This window comes from Ammospiza caudacuta, chromosome 2 (genome assembly GCF_027887145.1).
Source record: "Ammospiza caudacuta isolate bAmmCau1 chromosome 2, bAmmCau1.pri, whole genome shotgun sequence".
In the NCBI taxonomy this organism is placed as follows: Eukaryota; Metazoa; Chordata; class Aves; order Passeriformes; family Passerellidae; genus Ammospiza; species Ammospiza caudacuta.
In genome coordinates, this window is record NC_080594.1 from 50,969,275 (window position 1) to 50,983,115 (window position 13,841).

General features: G+C 41.9%; 1 protein-coding gene across 1 annotated transcript in view; it reads left to right on the forward strand.

The window, feature by feature from the left end:
• Positions 1–348: 348 nt before the first annotated feature.
• Positions 349–13,841, forward strand: part of WASF3 (WASP family member 3) — a 66,363-nt gene continuing 52,870 nt past the window's right edge. The window contains exon 1 of the mRNA XM_058825580.1: positions 349–434. The gene's annotated coding sequence lies outside the window, so the exon portion shown is untranslated. The remainder of the gene's footprint in view (positions 435–13,841) is intronic.

The window sequence follows — 13,841 nt, forward strand, 5'->3', positions numbered from 1 at the left end:
TCAGGCGGGACGGCGGGACCCAGGTCAGGGCGGGCAGGGGTCGAAGCGCCGGGTATGGGCCCGCCAGCTGGGAGAGAGATGAAAGGATGAAGGGAGGGAGGGAAGGATGAGGGAGGGAGGAGGGACGGAATCGCCATCCCTCGCTCCCAGCCGCTTGCCAGCCCCAGGTAGGGGCCGATGATTGACAGTTGACACCGCCCCCCCGGCGCTCTCATTGGCCGTTCCCCATGCCGATCAGCGCTCAGTACCGCCGGCGCCTGCTTCCCATTGGTGGGCTGTGCCCCGCCCCTCGCGCAGGAACCATAAGAGCGGTGAGGGGGCGGGGCCTGCGGCTGAGGGGGCGGGGCGGCGGCGGCTTAGCCCGCGAAGGCGGCGGCGGCTGGAGCGCTGGAACGGCGGCGGCCGGAGCGGGATGGGACGGAGCGCTGCGTCAGGTGGGTGCGGGGCTCCGCTCCAGCCCCTCGTAGCCACGGTGCAGGGAAGGCAGGAGGGCGGGCGGTCGCGCTCAAAGGGTCCTTTCCCGTCCTGCGAGGAGCGCGGAGGGCGAGCAGTCGCTTTTTAGCGGTCTCCAGCCCGCGGGGATAATCTCGGCGCTGCCCTGCGGGAGCCCCCTTTCTCCTCCCGGCCGCGGCGGGAGCTGCTGGCCGTGCTCCGCTGGCCCGGGCTGAGCTGCCCGTCCTCGGGCCCTCTCGCCTCAGCTTTGTTCTGAGTCCTCCGCCGCCCTCGGCCCCTCGCCCGTCCCCGGAGCCGCGGGGCGCGCTCCCCTTCCCCCCCCGCGCTCTCGCGGGGAGGCTCCGGAGCCCTCCGTGCTAGGGTCGGGGACGGGCCCCCGGCCTGTTCCCCGCGGCGCTCCGATGGGGCAGCGGGAGTACGGCGCCCGTGCCCGGGAGCCGCCTGGGGGGAGCTCGTTCCCCGCTCGTGTTCGCCCCCCGAGAGCGGCCCCCGGCACCGCCGAGGCTTTCTGATGTCCGGCGCTCTTCAAGTATTTAAGAAATAATCGTCTTTGGCTTTGAAGGGCGCTGGGAGTCCTTGACAGCTCGGGAACTTTTAAACCCTTCCCCGCCCCACCACTTTTTTTTTTTTTCCCCTTCTTTTAATTGTTTTTTTTTTCTTACTTGACTCTTTAGTAAATGTGTCGCTGAGAAGAAGTCTGGAGTCTGAGTGCAGGCGTGTGAAGACAGGGATTTATCTCAACTGCTCAGTGTCTAACACTGAACTAAAAGCAGTTAAAAAATGCTTTGTTGATTCTCTTTCTTTCCAATATAGTTCAGTATTCGCTGCAGATAACAGGAGAAGGGCTGATAGTTTTAGGTTGAGCAGTAATCAGTGAAGTGGGGCCAGTACTTGAGTGATTGGATACAGTTGTGAGATTCCTTGATAGAAGACACTTCAAAGCACAAATGGTGTAGTGTGTGTGATGTTTGTGCAGGAATAGGAAAAAGCTGTAGTTCTTTGTGCCTCTTTTGTAAACTGCAGCGAATGAGGGGACAGTGTTCCTATTAGAAAAAGATGGGGCAAATTATGAAAGCAGCCAGGAACTTTATGAAACTTTAAATCTGGGGATGAGGAGGTTGTTTTTTCTTGCCTATCATGCAAGACTGGCCTTCTTTTTAAAACTTGACATAGGGAATCAAAAAACATTACATTTAGAGGAGACAGACTGTTGTTTTGACTTTGGCTGATACAGTATTTTCCATAAACTAATAGCGAGTGTACTTGTGGAGAGGAATGAAGTAATGGAATAAGGCTGCAGTTCTTATCCTCCAGCAGGCTGTCCCACACTGCAGCGCTCTGTAGTTCAGATGTGAAGTTATGTGGCCTCTAATATACAGAGGCTGACATGATGCAAAATAATTATGCTGCACTAAAGTGCTCAAGCTGGAAATCTGTGCAAGTTACTGGTTACAGTGCTTGCAAACTTCATGATTGAAGATTAAACTGTATGTTTGAGCAGTGGAACTGAGCTTTGACAGTTGTTATGCTACAGCTTTTTGCCTTTTAAGTTCTCATCAGAAGAAAATATGCTAAGATGGAAGGACAGTTATCTGCCCACGGGCCCCAAGTCATTCTTAGTAAGAATTAGGATGTTTTATCTGTAGCTATTCATTTGAGACTAGGACCATACTATGTTTCCCTTAAGTGATGTGGAAACTTGATTTGTTTCCAGCTGAATTCTGGGGATGAGTTGTGCAAAGCAAACTTTTTCTGTCCCTTGCTGGAAGATTAGTTTTGTGTTTATATAGCTAGAGGCAGTATGAATGGAGTTATTAGGCAGTGAACACAGAGGTTTTGTTGTACATGAAATAATGTATAATTGAGCCAGTCCTCTTCTCGTTTTCCATGGCTGTTTTCCTCAAATAAAGAGAAAATAGAAAACATTTTTTTATCAGATACTGAAACAATAGTCTTGATTATACTCAATAGTTACAGAAATTGAATAGTCTTTGTTAATCTTCTTATTTGTCGATGGAAGTATTAAAAATTACTTTACACACCAGAAATAGAATTGCGTGTGTTTTAAAAAGGTATTTTCATAGCAGAAATAAGTTACTGTGGCTTCATGTTTGATTTATAGGGTATAACACATGTGACATTTCATAGTTAATAACAGCATAAACCTGTTTTGTTCCTCAGTATATGCTTTATCTGTAAAACATGCCTCAAGGGATCATGATTTTACGAGAAGCAATATAAACTCCTTGTATGTCAGCTACTCTTTAGTGTGCCTACTTTAGCTCAGGTTTATTTACTTTATTCTTCAGTGAGAAGGTACATGCCATTTACTTGTCTGAAACAAGAATAGCAGTGTCTGTGGGCAGTATTGCTGTATGGAGGAAAGAGAAAGAAAAGCCATCATATGACAGATGATAGAGTGTTTTGAAGTGTCTTATACAGTGATGAGAAAGACAGGGTTTCTGGAAAGCTAACCAAACCAGAGAGGATACTTTGGTGAAGAATTCCAGAAGAATTTTCCATCACTGTATCAGTGTGACCTGGACATGAATTAGCTTTCATGCCTTTGCAAGTCTTTGTTTTTTGATTAAACTTCCTGCATGAACAGTCACATATTAGTGTACTCTTTGTTCTTTTGAGCAGTCTCAGAGCACTCTCTTCCAGAGTTCTCTTGACTGCTTTGTGTGAGGAAGAAGCAAAAAATACTGCTGCAGGTAATTTCAGTCTGCTCTTGCAGGCCTGTCTTTAGCTGATGTGTACTTCATGTTGTCTTGTAACTGCACTGCAATCTTGTATAATACAACTCTTCTTGGACTTTTCAATTCAAATGGGATGTGTTATGACTTCTGGTTCATGTGTGGCTCCAGTTAAAATTATTAGACAAGCTGTGGTCATTACTTTTGACTTGTTTTTCTTTTATTTTTTCTTGCATGGGATCCTGAGCACAGACAGTGTATCACATGAATTACACTGCTGGTGTAAGTTACTGACCAGGCTGTGTGTGCCCAGTGGGTTATGATACGAAGTTTTGTTAATTGTCTCCATAGCAGAAGTACATTAGCATACAGTGGTGATGGGGAGCAATTGGTCTTGTCTTCTCTAATCTTAATGGCATGCAGTAGATGGAGATCATTGATAGGATCAGATTACAAATGTCTTCCAGTGTAGGATGTAGCTGTACTTTGCCTTTGGAAGCTTCCCTGTACAAGGAGTATGATGAATTGCAGGCTGTCACTGCTTATTCTCTCAAAAGGAAAGGTGGAGGTAGAGGGTGACTATTAACTTTTCCATATGGAAGGCTCACATACAGAATACCTGTAATCTAAGAAAAATTAGTGTCTTGACTGAGAATTAAATCAAAGCATCTCGAGCCTTAGCTCTAGCAGAGCTGCCATAGCACTTACATTCTCTCCTGAGAACTTAGTCTGCATTTAGAGGTAAAAATTACAATAATCTCAAGTTACACTAGAATTATTTATTACAGTTTAACCAAATGTTTTCCTTCACATTTAACTATTATTTAGATCCAAGTCAGCCTTTGATAAAAGTTGTTGAAATGTTGCATTGGGTTCTTTTCCTAACTGGTAAAGCACAGTTGTTTTTTCCCCCTCTTTTGAAAATTCAGATAACTGAAATATTTTTAGCTACTGATGGATGTAATTTCTTCTGCCACAAGAAGAATCAAAATGTTTGGGCAGAAATTAAGAAATTTGTACAAACAGCTGGAGATCAAAATGGCAGCCTTTATGCTGATTTAAGCTGCGAATTTAGAGCTTATCTTTGATTTCTTAATTTTTGGCAGGGGAGGTAGCTGGAGAATTATTTTGAAGGCTTCTAAGTATGGTAAATATTTGTTGGATTTGCTGGTTTTTATTTGTGTTAAGGATTTATAGGTGTCTGGAATTTCAACATGTTGTGAATTAGTTTTTCCTTTCACATACTAAAATATTCTGCTATGGAACTGATGGTGTTTTCTGCATCTAGCAATGACCCAGAATGTATGGGGATTTTTTTTTTTGTGGACCTCTCAATTCAGCAGAATTTTAGTTAATCGTCCTTCAAAATTCTTGGAGCCCCTTCCTATCTAAAAAACATAATCTCTTTATTCTAACAGAGATTGGGTAGCCAAATTCAATGGCAGGGGAGAGCATGTGTTTCTACTGAGTGTAAAGCATAGTATGCCTTATTTATTAAATATATTGGTTTTGAGTATTCATTGTACTTGTGCCACTTGCATGCTTGAACTGATTTACATTTTCAAGTGTATGTTTTAGAAGCAGAGAAATTGAAATTGTTATTCAGTACTTCAGCTGATGGATCCCAGATTTCTTGGGCATATTCACAGTGGCAAACTACTTTGCTCATAACAAATAATAGTTGGAGAGCTTGTGTATGTAATGGGTGATGCATAACACATCAAAACATGTTAGTAGTATCCCGTGAACGTTGGAATTGATTTCTTGATGTTGGTTTTGAAATCCTATATTTGAAAAGGTCAGTATCAAGCGATGCTGAGTGAGGAAAGCCATTCATTTACTATGGACTTGGTGGTGTTGTAACAGAGCAACAGGCAGCTGTGGAGACTAATGTGCTGGAAGACAAGGCCTGCAAAGCTTGTTTTATTTTGAGACTTCAAACAGCCTTTGGAAACACTTCTTTGCGAAGTTCTTCTGCCTCATTACATGTGAATGGATAAATGAAGTTTGAACTTGTGAATTAAAAGGCGGGCTTTAGGGGCAATGTGGCTTTTTAGTTTGTTTTTCTGCAGCAGTTAGGTCTTGCTGATCAGTTTTCTATAGAATGTTGAAATTCTCTGGAACTTATATCAGCACTGATTTACTGCAGAGTTATTTCCTGGGAAAGTAGTGTTTTTCTTTATAAAGCTTGGCTGCTGCTTTGAATGCTTAAACAGCTGCAAACATGGACAAGAATACATCACTTCAAGTGAAGCCTTTGATTTCATGCTGAATTTGAAGACGCTCTTGTATCACTGTTTTTTGCATATGGAATATTGAAGTTTCTTCTCACCTCTGCATGCCAGCTTGAGCTGGAGCAGAGCTGCAGTTAAATCTTAAGTCATATTTAAAGAAGATGTCTTGGTACAATTATACTAGTGGTTTGGTTACAGTATCAGATTATTTAACTGAATAGTAGGAGAAGAGTATTTGCATTGCTAGACAAGCAGCTGTGCAAGCCATGTGCTTTCTATCCAGTCTCCTTTTGGCAGAAGGAACCAGGAACTAGCGTTTCAGCAGCTTCTTTTTTTTCCTCCTAGATGGAGGAGATCTTGTCTCCCTCTGCTCAGCCAGCTTGCTTCTCTTGAAGCTTTTCCTTCCAATCCTACAGGTCTTGTACATGTTCACTGTAGCAGGCATCAAGCACTGCTCATGCTCTTGTAGACCATGCTGAAATTTCAGGTATCCTTTGATACAGGGTGGGTAGCTCCACACCAGCACATAGTGAACATTAGGAGCTACACATAGTTATAGCTCAAGCTATTCTTGCTGTAAAGACAGACATTCATGTCTAGTTGCTGAATTTCTGTACTGGATTTGCACTGATAATGACAAGAGAAGCTTCCATGTTGTTGGACTAATAAGTGGTAGCCTTAAGGATTTTTATTGTCCCAAAATAGCTTCATTTGAAATACTAATGTAACATCATTGGGATTCTGATTTTTTTTTCTAGAATACTTTCTGCCTTATCGGAGAAGGTGTGTGCTTTGTAAAGTGTTGTTCTGGTTGCTGTACTAACAACTCTGAGGGCCTTGGATCTGCAGCTTGCTGTCATGCTTGGTCACACAGCTGGCTGAAGCACTGTCTGTCTAGTTGGCTTGATGCTGGAGCAGGCTTAGCAATCTTCTGTAATTTCTCTGTCTTGGAGGGTGATGGCAAGATTCTGTTCAATGGGATTTAGAATTCTACTTGCAAAAACTGGAGAGAGGGAGGTGATATTTCACAGCTGGGGAAGATTTCAGAACTTCTGTTGTCTTAGCTGCTTGGAATGGACTAAATATTTTACATTATTTAGTAAATTGGTCCAGTTACTATTTCTGTGCATTATTAATGAAGGACAGAGTCAAATATTGTAGCAGACTGAACCCTCATCTTAAATCTCTGACTTTCTGCAATATGCAGAAATAAATCTTATGTAGTATATAGCCCAATCTGCATTTTTCTGTTAGCTATTTTGTCTCTTAATGTGGGACTATTGAGGCAGCAGTATTTCTGAAATAATCACCTTAACTGGATATGTAGTATGTATTACTGCTGCCTGTGACAGTGACTGCTGAAACCCCAAATTCATTGCCTTCTCTCCCTGTTTCATGCTTTAAAATGAAGCTGTTAAATGCTTTGTGTGCCACTTCCTCATTTGCATTTTCTGTTCCACTTCCTCTTGCTGCAAACTCTCGCTGATGCATTTTTTCTGAAGTCTTTTACTTCCCTTCGAAAGTCACTCCTATATCCTAGTAATCCCTGTAAAAGACAGATGTTATGATGAACTTCTGCTTTGTGTCATTTCTAGTAAAACCCACTCATGCCTTCTTTTTGAGAGTGAAATACTTGGAGATGTAAAAAAACCAAACCCCAGCAAAAACCACAACAAAAACCCTTCCCAGCTGCCACGTGCATCCCTGAAAAAATTTAAAATGGAGGGAAGTAGATGCAAGACATGAAGTGTAAATCCTTGCCAAATGTAAATCCGTCTTCTCTTAGCTGAGTGAACTGCTTACTATCAAATTTCTTTAAGCCACAGAATGTTGGTTTTGGCAGGAACATCAGAAAGAGTATTCTTTCTTTTAAACAGTTGTTGTTTGGAAAACAAGCATATGTTTGGCATCATCATAGACTTCTAAAAGAGGAAAAAGTGGTTTTATTTTCAAAACATATAGTAGAACTGTATTTTCAGCAGAATCAAATGTTAAATGCTTCTGGAAGCCTAAATGTAATAGTGTGTCCATACAGTTGGTTTTCAAGGTTGAAACAACAAGCATAGTTAGCCCCGAAGCTGCTAAAAAATGCTAATCCAAGCTTGGCAAGTATTTTTCTCAGCCAATTGAACTGAGGAAGTTAGAGAAGCACATAGACAGCCTGTAATCAAGTTTTTAAAAGCAAACTTAAATGTTGAGGTTCAGTTATAAAAAATGCAGCCTTATTTTATAACTTTGGTGATGTTGACTGTAAGACTTGTGACTCTAAATCTGTAGTTTGACTATCCCCACTCTTATTCATCCTGGTGGAATTGTTGCTGTTAATGCTTTTGAATATGAGGCATTAGAAAGTATACTGATTAGATTTTGTGAACCTAAGGGATGATAGTCTAAATAGTGACCAGCTTTGATTTGTTGGTCAAAGGTAAGATAACTTGCTTCATGCCTCATCACAGAACAATGAATGCAGCACAGAGCAGTCTGGGTTACTCAAAGAAATTTGTGTAGGTTCACTGAGTTACGGGGATAGGCTAAGAAATGAGAAGAATTGTGTGTTTTAGCACTGGGTGGGAAACATCAGGGAGATTGAACTGTGAGGGTGAGAAGTATGGATGTTGAATCTAGAGGAATAAAACTAGTGAATTTAATTGAGGGTTACTGAGAGTTGTTATAATCTCTTGAAGATGTTTAACCTGATATTTTAGAGCTAAAATAGAGAGGAAACCTTCAAACAAAAGCTTGTCTGAAATACAAAGCTTGAAGGACAAGTGTTCTTTTGTCAGAAGTGTATTTTTGAGGCTTCTAAATCCACTTTGAACAGAATACTAAAGTAAATGTAATTCTAGGAAGATAAGACTGTAGGAATAATTGAATTCTGCTGTGGATTAGTTAATTTGCATTATATTAGTAGTGTTCTCTAAAATATGCCTTCCATACTTTTTTTTTGCTCATTTCTGCACGTGTATAATGAAGTGTTCATCCTCTTTTCTTGTTCAAAGCACACAGGACTTGATGATTTAAATCAGATTCTTATTGGGTGCTATAAGAAGAACAAACTTGGCCGAAGTAGGAACCTTAAGCAGTATGGTTTTTTTTTGTAGGCTTGAAACAACTTTTGGTGATTCTGCATATAAGAGAACATGACCTATGGAACAGCTGGCCCATAAGAAGTAGTTTTGTTGCAGAACAGACTTATTTACATGTTAACTTCATAATAGGCTACTCCTAAATAAATGCCTTTCTCAAGGGCAAAATACCCCTATACTGTTGTTGTACTTGAAAATGAGGTAGTTGTGAAAACATTAGGTCTTAAAAGTGTTGGGGGCACTTACCTTTTGAAAAAAAAGTGTGATTCCTATGATAATTTGCAGCATGGTTTTCTAAAATAACAAAGTCAGTATTCATCTGCACTGTGTAGAAGGAAACACTGTATTATTTGGGATCAGATGATAGTTTTAAGTGGTACTTCATAAAGGAGGCTTTGGAAAAAAAAAAAAACAACAAACCCCAAACATCAACAAAAACCTCCAAACAAACAAGGTTCCCTGTCTTCTTGATGATCCATTTTAGTTCATTGTGCTTGGTGCAGAATTTGCCAGAGTTTTATAACCTGTAACAACATGAATGGTCTGCTCAAATGATCGTGGTGCTTACACCTCCTGGGCACTTGTTGGTCATAGAGGTGATGTCTGAAGAGCTACTTGAGCATTTAAAACTGAGGTCAGGTGTGGTAGGAGAGGAAAGGCATCAGGTTCTGCATCTGCTGTGGCTTTGCTTGCAGCCTTGCACCCATCTGCAGTGCATGTGCTGGTGCTCTTTGAACAAAGCTTTGTGCATGGCATATCATTAGTTTTAACTAAGCCTCCCTGTTTGGCTGTATTTTATTCCTCTACTGCTCTCTGGCCAGCACCAAGCAGCTGTTAAATAAAGAGGGAAAGAGGAAACCACGTGTCACAGCTGTGCAGCTGTGGTCCTGCCCTCTGGGAAGTGGACTTGTTACTCTTCAAAGCACTGTGTGGTTTCTGCATTTTATATGGAGATGGGAAGAGGTGGATTTGAAGCTGTGCTGGGTTTCCTGCTGTCTTTTATCTCTTCCTATCCTAGAATCAAGTGGTCAATTATATCCAGAATGTCATTGCTTCCATTTCCAGATGTAAGCTGCACATTGCTCTGGAGCTGTCAACTGCTGCCTGGGCAGGCATGGCATTGCCCTGGGACATGGCATCCCTTCTTTCCTGTGACATCCTCTGCCTCCACTCCTGCCTACATAGGGTTAAACAGAATAGCTGCTCTTCAAATGAAAAAAAATTCTTGCATGTTTACTGGCAGCCCCTGTCTTTCAGAAACCAGTTGCCACATTAATTTTTTTTCCCCAAAAGTCAAGATATTTTACATCTTACATGATGTGAATCTGTATTTAATTACTGGAAATCTAAATTATTTATGTTTTTCAAAATGTAAATAGAGGAAGGCAAAATTGAAATGGATATTTTTTGGTTGTTGGAAGACTGAGGAAGGGATGCAGACAAGAAACCAATCCAGAATAGGATAATTTACCTGCAATCACATTATTATGGAGATGTCTGAGATGTATATATTGTACGTATTAAGTAATTTAGGTTTTCTTTGTGGTCACATCATATCTTAGTTATTGTTTCTAAATCTCTTAATGGAAATTACTTTGTGAGATGCTGCATTTGTGGCAGCTGACTGCCTCTTCTTCCTCCTCCCTAGTAGAAAGTACTAAACATGGCTGCAAATGTCATAGTGAAGTAATCTGAAGGATTGAATTTATGGGAATATTTAGTGGGAACAGGTAAAATTAGTCTCTTTATTTAGTATCAACTGTGTGGTGTTGAATCTGATGGTAAGGCAGATGACCTGGATGGTTTATGTGATTAGGATAATGAAGTCGATATTTTTCATTACCTATATTAAAAAAGTATTTTGAATTCCTTTTTATGAAAAGAGGACTTAATTAAAACCATAAAAATCCCATGGTAACAGCAGGCATGATTGCTTTAAGCCACTTCAGCCTTCTTTTCAAAAGAAAAAGTGGACTTTATTTCACATACTTCTGGATTTTTGGTGATTTGTTTGATCTTCCTAAACTGCTAAGCTCTTCTACATTGAGTGAGATTTGAGGTCACAGATCCATGCAAAACTGCTTTAGTTTAACTGGCTTATAAATAAAAATGTTTATAACAAAAAAGACCCAGAAGAAACAAACAAAACTGTTGCATCTGGCCCTTTAAAAACAGGAGGAGGAAGGGAAAAAAACCCCCTAGAGAAACTGCAATAGACCTGAACCATGTAACTAATGCTAAAGTATGCCAGTCTCTTTCAAGAACAGCTTTCCAGCTGGGATGAAATAAGAAATAATTCAATACATAAGTTTCACCTGTTAAAAAGCTTTCATTTCTGTCCCTCCCTTTTCGCCCACCTTATTTCTTTACATAATAATGTCCTTGATTGAACCCCATAGGTCAGCTGTAAGGAGTCATTAACTGTTGAATTGCACTGAGCTTTAATTTTCTAAATGGTGGCTCTTTAATGATTAATCTGTATAATACCTCTTGTTTGAAAACAATTTATATGGTTTTTGAGACTTTAAAATTGGGGGAAAACGCCACACATTTCACAAATATCTTCATAGTGATAAAACATACTGGTTTTATGTATGTAGAGAGATCTGTATCTGTAGGTGCACAAGGCTTTATAAATGAAATAATTAGAGCATTAGCTACATGCACACATGAGTATGTTCATATAAGAGAGATGTTTACAGGAACAGAGTATTTCAGTATTTCAGGAAGCATTGTCCAGTCCAGCTGCCCAACTGCTTCATGCTTCAAAGTTAAAGCATGTCCTTAGGGATGTTGTTCAAATGCCTCTTAAACACTGTCAGGAGTTGAGGCATCAAGCACCTCTCTGGAAAGCCTGTTTGAGTGTGTGACCCCTCCCTTGGTGATGAAACACTTCCTGCTGTCCAGCCTGAACCTCGCCTGGAGCAGCTTTGAACCATTCCCACGTATCCTGTCACTGGGGCCCAAGGAGCAGAGCTCAATCCTTCTCTTTTCACATCCCTTCCTTGGGGAGCTGTGGAGAGCAGTAAGGTCACCACTCAGCCTCTGCTTGTCCAAACTAGACAAACCCCAAGTCCTCAGCCACTCATTACAGGACTTTTCCTCACAGGCCCTTCTTCAGCTTTGTTGAGCCTCTCTGGACACATTCAAGCACCTTCACAGCCTTCGTAAATTGTGCACCTGAGAACAGTAGACAGTCCTTGAGGTGAGGCCACATCAACACTGAATGCAGCAGGACAATCTCCTCTTTTGCCTGGCTGGTGATGCTGTTTGATTCATCCTGGGATGGGGTTTGCCCTCTTGTCTGCCAGGGCTCACTGCTGACTCAGACTGAGCTTCTGCCCACCATGTACTCCAGATCCCTCTCCTAGTTTATATTTGTGTCTGGCATTACTTTGTCCCAGGTGCACAATTTATGAAGCTTTGGACTTGTTGAATTTCATGCTATAAATCATAGCCCAGTGTTCCAATCCATGTAGATCCCCCTACACAAAGCCCCCTGTTCCTCAGGAAAGCCAAAAGCAGCTCCCAGTTTGGTATCACCAGGAAGCTCAGTAAAGGTGCACTGCCCTCCTGCATCCAGATTGTTGGGAAGTACAGGAACAGGAGTGGCCCTGGAACTGATCCCTGAGGAGCACTGCTGGGGACCAGTCACCAGCTGTACCCCCTTCACTTCACAACCCTTTGAGCTCTGCCCTTCAGCCAGTCCTTCACCCAGCACACCATGAACCCACTTGTGCTGCAGCTGGACAACTTGTCCAGAAGGATGCTGTGACAGTATCAAAAGCTTTCCTAAAAAATCCAGAAAAAGACATTTACTGCCTTGCCTTCTTTAGATCTGTGACCTTATCAGAAAAGGTTACCAAATTAGCTTATTAGTTATGACTTTCCTTTTGTGAACCCATATTTACTGTGCCTGATAATTGCATTATTCTCTAAATTCCTTTCAGTATTACCCAGTATAATCTTTTCTTCTATGATTTTTCTAAGAGCTGAGACCACTTTAATAGGGCTGTCGTTTCTTGGATCTTCCTTCATACCCTCCTTGTAAATTGGAGTAAAACTAGGTCTGGATCAGCAGGGACCTCTCTCGACTCTGAAGACTTTTGGTAGATGATAGACAGGGGTGCTGCTGAAGCATCCGCTGGCTCCTTCAGAACTCTGGGATGACTCCCATTGTTCCCCATGGAATTGGAAATATTCAGCTGATCCCTTAGAATTTCATTGTCCGTAAATGGAAACTTGCTGTTCCCACACTCACTGTCTTCCATCTTGGGAGTGGGCAGCCCCAGGTCCGTCAGTATTGTGACTGAAGCCACCTGGCCAGCAGCTTGGGGGAGGTGATTTTCAACTTCTGCTTCGCTCTTGTGAGATCCCACCTGCAGTGCTGCATCCAGCTCTGAGGCCCCCAAGCTAAGAAGGATGTGGACATGTTGGAGCAAGTCCAGAGGAAGGCTGTGAAAATAATCAGAGGGCTGTACCACATCTCCTGTGAACACAGGCTCAGAGAGCTGGGGCTGTTCAGCCTGGGGAAGAGAAGGCCTTTTGTAACAGGACAAGAGGCAATGGCTCTATACTGAAAGAGAGTGGATAGGAAGGAGTTCTTCACTCTGAGGGTGGTGAGGCACCAGAACAAGTTGCCTAGAGGTGTTGTGGATTCCCCATCTGTGGAAGTGTTCAAAGCCAAGTGGCTCTGAGCAGCCAGGGATAGTGGATGGTGTCTCTGCCCATGGCAGGGGGTTTGGAACAAGATGATCATTAAAGTTACTTCCAACCTAAACCATTCTGTAATGGAAAAAACCACTGAATTACATTGTTTTTAATTCACCCCCAGCAGTCACTTAATCATCTCCCACAAGTCCAATGTTTTGTTTTAGACCCCTTGCTATTTATATACTTTAAAAAGCCATTTTAAGGGATCATAAAGCAGTTCTCAATGTAAGCAAGCTTCATATCTCAGTTCTGGTTTTTTAACAAAGGATGTGGCCTTTTAGGAGGACATAAAAACAGGGAAGGTGAATTTTTTCCATATGTCTACCCACTCTAGATCACAAAGCATTATTCTGTCTGCTAAGGTGAAGGATGTGCCTTCTGTTCTCCAAACATTAAATCTGAGTGCTCTTATGTTTTTTCATTTCTCTTTCACCACCTTGCTGTAGGGAAATTAGCCATGGAGTGATGCGAGTTCCTGCTTTCAGCTAGATCTAGATGTAAAAATATGTTTTGGCCCTGAATGGGGTGTGCTAGAGAGAGCAGCTGCTTGCTTGATCCAGGCTGTGACCATCTGCATAATTGTGATTCCATGGAATTGAAGTTGGCTGTCAGCTACAGCAGTGCTGAGTTGTTTAGTAGGACCTTGGTGCTGCCTCCTT